Consider the following 8,095-nt stretch of genomic DNA (forward strand, 5'->3'; position numbering starts at 1 on the left):
AAATAATGTTTTATCAGATATCTGGGCATCTCATGGCCCAGTCAAGGTGATACGTAAGTTAACCATCACAGTTACTTTGAAACTGTGCATGGCTACTGATTGTGGCCTTGGAGAGACTGAGTATGGCAGTTCTGGCCCAGGCCACATGCAGCTTTCAAAACTTCCATCTAAGGGGAAGATAGGGCCACCACGTTGCATGTCTCCAGGAAGTACCAAAGTGAAGGGTACCTCCTGGTGACTAGCAATGCTCAGTTTGCACAGCCATATGTAGTGACAGATGCTGCCAGCAGAATTGTGCCGAAGGAAGATCACAACAGAAATAGATGATGCTGAATTGACACATTAAGAAAGAACAGCCAGGTGTGGTGGCTCACACCTGTAATCCCAACATTTTGAGAAATTGATGTGGGAGGATCATTTGCCAGGAGTTCAAGACCAGCCTGGGCAACACAGTGAAACCTCATGTCTACAAAGAATTAAAAAAAAAAAAAAAATAAGTCGGGCATGGTGGTACACACCTATATTCCCAGCTGCTTGAGAGGATGAGGTGGGAGGATTGCTTGACCCCAGGAGGTTGAGGCTGCAGTGAGCCAAGATCACACCATTGCACTCCAGCCTGGGTGACAGAGCAAGATCCCTTTTCAAAAAAAAAAAAAAAAAAAAAAAAAGAAAAAGAAAAAGAAAAGGAAGAATATTGGAAATACGTTACTTAGCAATATGGAGGCAACTACCTAAAAAAGGAGCTAAGAGCTAAGAGTCTGAAAAGGTTGCTTCTAGAAAGTGGGACTGGAATTGGGAGGTGGGTTGAGGGAGAGGCCATGTTCATTTGTCATTTTAAGCCTTGTGTTGTTACTTGATTTTTATAATTCAAATGTATGTGCATACATAAACAATTCTCTCTATATATGTAGGCATGCATGTATGTCTATGGATGTACATGCATGGATGTGTGCATGTATATGTGAACATGCTGATATGGTTTGGCTGTGTCCCCACCCAAATCTCATCTTGAATTGTAATTCCCACAATTCCTATGTGTCATGGGAGGAACCTGGTGGGAGGTGATTGGATTATGAGGGTCGATCTTTCCTGTGCTGTTCTCATGATAGTGAATAAGTCTCACAAGATCCGACGGTTTTAAAAATGGGAGTTTCCCTGCACAAGCTCTCTCTTTGCCTGTCAGCATCCATGTAAGATGGGACTTGCTCCTCCTTGCCTTCTGCCATGAGGGAGGTCTCATGGTTGTGAGGCCTCCCCAGCCACGTGGAACTGTAAGCCCATTAAACCTCTTTTTTTCCTCAGTCTCAGGTATGCCTTTATGAGCAGCATGAAAACAGACTAATACACATGTGCACGTGAGCACACACACACACACATATAGATGCTTCTTAAAGAATGAGGGGAAAATAACCCTGGGAACTGTGGATCTGCACTGGAACAGGGAGACCAGTTAACAGCTGGTGACCCTTGCAATGATTTGGGGCTAGAGAAGACTCAGGCCTGAACCTAGCAAGTGTCACTGGGAATAGAATCTGGTGATCTGAGAGATGCTAAAGAGGTAGAAGAAGCAAGCCTAGGTGCTCCCAAACACAGTCTGAGTGATGCCCTAAGCCCTCATATACCTTCTCTGCCTGACCCTCTCTCCATCCCTCTCCCCTTCAGTGAGAAGAGGTGAGTTTGAACAGGGGAAAAGAGAACGAAGGTGGGCAGTGGGAAAGGAACCAAGACCCACAGTTCATGCTGCTGGGACAGGGTACTTATTTCTCCCCTTTCTGTGGGTGCAAAATATCTTCCACATTCTGGAGCAGAAATGTATGATTCACAACTGTTTTTATCATATCCATTTTGTACCCTTTCCCCAAGTATACAGATGTGAACAATGATTTGGGTGTGTATGTTGGCTTTCTTTAACATTTCTTCACTTTTATGTCCTCTATTTTCCTATTTATTAAAAAATTATTTTATACTCTTATAGAAGTGGAGTCTTGCTATGTAGACCAGAGTGGTCTTGAACTCCTGGCCTTAAGTAGTCCTCCCACCTTGGCCTTCTAAAGTGCTGGGATTACAGGCATGAGCCACTGTGCCTGTCTTAATGTAATGTATATTTGTTGTATATGTGTGGATGTTTGTGTGTTTGGGAAGGAGAGGTGGGTGGGGAGAGGATGAGCTGTTTAGGGGACCTGAGCTTGATAACAAAACATTTTATTCCATTGAATAAAGGATATCTATATTATCTATCTATCTATCTATCTATCTATCTATCTATATTCTATTTATCTATCCATCTACGTTTTCTGCTGAGATACTGTCTGTATTACTGGCTCACCATTATAGTTTCTTTGAGGGAACTCTATGTTGAAGTCCCAAAATCTGACCCATACCAGTTTCCAGTGGAGCAAGAATCAGTTCTGATGACCTTGTTCTGTCAAATATTAATTGAGAGCTTCTGAGCCAGATATTGTGATAGCTCTCTAAATACTCATTCCAACCTTTCCCCCCTTACTCCTTTCATAGAAGTTGCAAAGATCACATTTTCAGACTGCCTAGATGCTATGGGTGTCCATGAAATATCATTTAGACCAAGGAAACATTTATAGGAAGCCTTCCTTGAGACTTCTGAGAAGGCCTCTGCTTTTGTGATACAATGGACAACTCCATGCCTTTATTCTACAGTCTTTGTTACCTTTTTCTGCCTAGAATAAAGATATGATGGCTGGAGCTTTAGCAGCCAAGACATGATCATGCAGTAAAGCCAAGAGAATTAGACACCATGGCTCTAATATCCATCACCCAAAAAATCAACATTGGCAACTACCTCTCAGAACTTGTGTTTAAATTCTGTCACTTGGGTTATCTAAGACTTGCAACAGAATGGAACCCCTGAGTGGTATAGGCAGACACTGGGAAAATAGTGGAAACAGTACATGATTGAGTGTCGGGCTCATGGTTTTGTAGGCAGAGCAACTCTATAGGAGTTGAAGACTTTAAGCTGTGTTCTCCACAGTGATACCTTAAGAGTTCAGCACTCGTTTCCTGCCGGAGGAACCTGGAGCATAGAGATTTTATGAAACATGCCTCTGGCTATTAATGCAGAATCAGTGGCAACTCTAGTGTTAATCCTGCAGGTTGGAGATAAATTATGCTCTTTTTCCACCAGACCGAATATTTACTAAAACAGCATTAATACCTATTTATATTTTCTATCAATATTTCATAAATTTGAAGAGAAACAGCTTGAAATAATTCAGATTATTTTTTTCTCTGTGTGTGCTTTCAGAGGCATCAATTATTGTGGATATACCTTCAGCATAGCCTAAAGCTGCAATAAATTCTCTAATTCTAACTTGGAAGATTTTAGAAATGCTAATAGGGAGATGCGTATGAATTATTACTCTTGATTTAACACAGCATGCTTCCCTTAAAAATAAACAAAATCTTTATTCAGTTTAAGAACGGGTGATAACCTTTTGGCTTGGGTTGGGGAAGGTGTGAGTGGGAGTTATGGGGGTGGGTAGGTGGACTTATTATTTTAAATTTGAATTCTCACTGAATGAACCATATCAATAGTTGAAAAAAGACCTTCAGTACAATATTCTTATATTTTTCTAAATATTTTACATTTTCGAACTCATCTGATTCTTACAAAAATATTATTTGGCAAGAAGTTTGATTATAACTATTCCCACTTGACAGATGGGAAACCAAGTCATAAAGTGTTTTTTTTTTTTTTTTAGTAGACTTGGGTGTGGCTTCCAAGTGTTTTGGGAAGATACAACACAATTGAAAATTGGTGCAAAAATGGAAATCCATTGGGTGTGTTTCCTACTTTGCTGTCCTTTAAGGTTGGCAATAAAAAAAATAACTTGACCTACTGCCCTTTATTCCAGTCTTAATAACAAAAATATCTAAAGAATGGAAACGCAGTTAGCCCTCTGTATCTGTGGGCTCTGCATCCAAGGATTCAACCAACTATGGATCAAAAATATTAAAAATAGGCCGGGTGCGGTGGCTCAAGCCTGTAATCCCAGCACTTTGGGAGGCCGAGACGGGCGGATCACGAGGTCAGGAGTTCGAGACCATCCTGGCTAACACGGTGAAATCCTGTCTCTACTAAAAAATACAAAAAAAGCTAGCCGGGCGAGGTGGCTGGCGCCTGTAGTCCCAGCTACTCAGGAGGCTGAGGCAGGAGAATGACGTAAACCTGGGAGGCGGAGCTTGCCGTGAGCTGAGATCCGGCCACTGCACTCCAGCCTGGGCGACAGAACGAGACTCCGTCTCAAAAAAAAAAAAAAAAAAAAAAAAAAAATTAACAATACAACAATAAAAATAATATAAAGAAAAATAATATAGTAAAACAACTATTTATATACCATTTACATTGTATTAGGTATTATAAGTAATTTAGAGAAGATTTAAAGTTTGTGGGAGGATGTGCATAGATTGTATGCAAATACTATGCCATTTTATATAAAAGACTTAAGCATCCACAATTTCAGTGTTCATGGGGGTTCTGGAACCAATTTCCCATGAATACGAGGGATGGCTGTGTTTGGGAATCTATTTATATTTCATCCACATTGAACTAGAAGAGGTAAGGAAGGGAATGAAGAAAGGAGGGAGAAATATGAGTTGTAGCAAGTACTGAGCAGCTGTTTTGGGCTGGGAGGGAGTGGGAACTACAATCAATATACATCATCTCAGAGATTCTGTGAAAGAACTTTGGGAGAGGTGCATTAGCTACACCTTACGGGTGGAGAGAGAGGTTCAGAGAAGTTAAGTTACTTGCCCGAGGTCATATAGCTAGTGTATCATGGAAGAGTGATCACATCGGGGAATATGTTTTCAGGGGCTGTGATCTTGCCAATATACTATGGCTGAAAGAAGAGTTTGGTTTAAGTGATAATGTAAAAGAGCTGGGAAACAGATTTGTGTGAAAAATCAAAGTTCTGCCTTCCCAGTAGCTACCAAAAGACAGATTAGAACCATAGTGTTTTACCTTGAACAACTACATTTGAATCCTTTGCATTTCTTGGCATTTATGTATTTACAGTTACATTTCTGTTTTTTTTTTTAACTCACTTTCATGTTATCTTGTGATTATTCATGTAGTCTTGCAAGAAACTCTGAATTATTTTTAGAAGGTGGGAGTATAAAGAAATAGTTTATATTTTACTAATATGAAAATAGATTATTTGATAATATAATGAGTTCACTTGTGGAGGAGGTGTGGAATTACTGTATACAGCTTATTAAAACAATTGCTATCACTAGTTGCACAACTGTAGAGAAAACTCTAATTAGTTATAAATGAGTCTCTGCTGTTAATATCCAGGTGAAGAAATCAGGAAACCCTCAGCGACATCTGTCTCTACTCCAACATAGTCCAGATCCAATTTTTCAAGAATTTTTCTTGTTTGCTGATCTTCTTTTGTGTCTCATATTTCTCTACTTTAAGGTTTAATTTTGTGTGTCATGACTTTTATATCTGTAACTAGATTATTAAAGAGCCTTACCTTGGAAGGGGTATAAATACAAAATGTTTTAAAAATTTGCCTGGGCATGATGGCTCATGCCTGTAATCCCAGCACTTTGGGAAGCTGAGATGGGTGGATCATCTGAGGTCAGGAGTTCAAGACCAGCCTGGCCAACATGGTGAAAACTCTTCTCTACTAAAAAATACAAAAATTAGCCAGGTGTGGTGATGCACACCTGTTATCCCAGCTACTTGGGAAGCTGAGGCAGAAGAATTGCTTGAACCCAGGAGGCAGAGGTTGTAGTGAGCTGAGATCGCAGCACTGCACTCCAGCCTGGAAGACAGAGCAAGATTCTGACTCAAAAAACAAAAAAAAAAAAAGAAAAAGAAAAATGTTTTAAAAATTTTGTCCCAATTACAACCCCAAACGGGCTATAGTGAAACTTATTTTTTAGTTCCTTAAAAATTAGTATATATTGAACTATTCTAATTACTTTTTCTGTATTTATATTGTTAATAATCACAACTTTATGACAGAAATATTCTTATTAACCTCATTTGACAGAGGAAGACACTGGAGCACAACAGGTTTCTTAGCCTGTGAGGGTAAAAAGCTGGAGTGCACCCAGGGGATGCTATGTAACAATTCCTTTTATTGCTATATCCATGTCTCCTGATATTCTATCACCTTCAAGGCATTTTCAGTTGTTAAAAGCATAGTTTGGTTTAAAACTCCAATCTCAAACTTGATTTAAAAATGCTTTTAACAGATTTATAGAGACATAATTCACATAGTATACAATTCATCTATTGAAAATATGCACTTCAATGGTTTTTAGTGTATTCATAGAATTGTGTCACAATCATCACAATCTTATTTTAAAATGTTTCATTACTCTAAAAAGAAACCCTGTACCCATTAACCATGATTCCTTAGTCTCCCAAGCACTAAACAACCAATAATCTATTTTCTGTCTCTATTGATTTGATTATTCTGTACATTTTGTATACATGGAATAATAGAATATGTGTTTTTTTGGTGACTTTTTTCACTAAACATATTTTCGGAGTTCATCCAGGTCATAGCATGCATCAGTACTTCATTTCTTCTCATTGGCAAATAAAATCCATGTATGAATACACTACATTGTATCTTTTCATTTTTCAGTTGATGGACATTTGAGTGTTTGCTATGAATACTCATGGACAAGTGTTTGTGTGGATGTATGTTTTTTTTTTTTTTTTTTTGAGACGGAGTCTTGCTCTGCCACCCAGGCTGGAGTACAGTGGCCGGATCTCAGCTCACTGCAAGCTCCGCCTCCCGGGTTTACGCCATTCTCCTGCCTCAGCCTCCCGAGTAGCTGGGACTACAGGCGCCCGCCTCGTCGCCGGCTAGTTTTTTGTATTTTTAAGTAGAGACAGGGTTTCACCGTATTAGCCAGGATGGTCTCGATCTCCTGACCTCGTGATCCGCCCGTCTCGGCCTCCCAAAGTGCTGGGATTACAGGCTTGAGCCACCGCGCCGGCCGTGGATGTATGTTTTAATTTCTCTTGGATATATACCTAAAAGAATTGTGGTGTCAAATGGTATTATACTCCAAAGTGGCTGCACCATTTTATATTATCATCAGCAGTGTACGCAGCTTCTGACTTCTCCACATCCTTACTAACTCTTGTGGTGTTCTTTGTCTTCTTAGTGGGTGTGAAGTGGTATGTCATTGCGGTTTTGATTTGCATTTCCCTGATGTTTAATGGAGTCAAACATCTTTTCATGTGCTTATTAGCCATCTATGTGTCTCCTTTAGAATCTTTGTCCATTTAAAAATATGTTTTTATTATTGAGTTGTAAGTGTTCTTTATATATGCTGAATACAAGTCCCTTATCAGGTATATATATATAGTTTGCAAATTTTATCTTCTGTCAGTTGTCTTTTCATTTTCTTGATGATTTTTTTTTTTTCTTTTTGAGACAGGGTCTCATTTTGCCACCTAGGCCGGAGTGCAGTGTGCAGTGGCATGATCATAGCCCACTGCAGCCTCGAACTTCTGAGCTCAAGGGATCCTCTCATCTCAGCTTCCCAAGTAGCTGAACTACTGGCATGTGCCACCATGCTCAGCTAATTTTTAAAATATTTTTTGTAAACATGAAGTTTTGTTATGTTTTCCAGGCTGGCTTTGAACTCCTGGCCTCGAGTGATCCTTCTGCTTTGATCTTCCAACACTCTGGAATTACAGGTGTGAGCCACCATGCTTGACCTTTCCTGAAGCACAAAAGTTTTTATTTAGATGAAGTCCACTTTACTTTTTTTATTTTTTTATTTGCGTTTTTGGTGTTTTATTTAAGAAGCTTTTGTCTAACTCAAGGTCATGAAAATTTCCTCCTATTTTTTTTCTAAGAGTTCTACAGTTTCACCTCTTATGTTTAGGTTTGTCATCAATAGTAATTTTTGTGTGTAGTATAAGCATGTGGTATGACTTTATTGTTTTGCATGTGGGTATCCAGTTGTATTAGCACCATTTATTGAGAAGACTGTTCTTTTCCCATTTATTTGTCTTGGCTTCCTTGTCAGAATCAGTAGATTACAAATTAGGGGTTTATTTCCATACTGTCGGTTCTATTCC

The sequence above is a fragment of the Trachypithecus francoisi genome, unplaced genomic scaffold (genome assembly GCF_009764315.1).
Source record: "Trachypithecus francoisi isolate TF-2019V2 unplaced genomic scaffold, Tfra_2.0 Lachesis_group11, whole genome shotgun sequence".
NCBI classification, from domain to species: Eukaryota; Metazoa; Chordata; class Mammalia; order Primates; family Cercopithecidae; genus Trachypithecus; species Trachypithecus francoisi.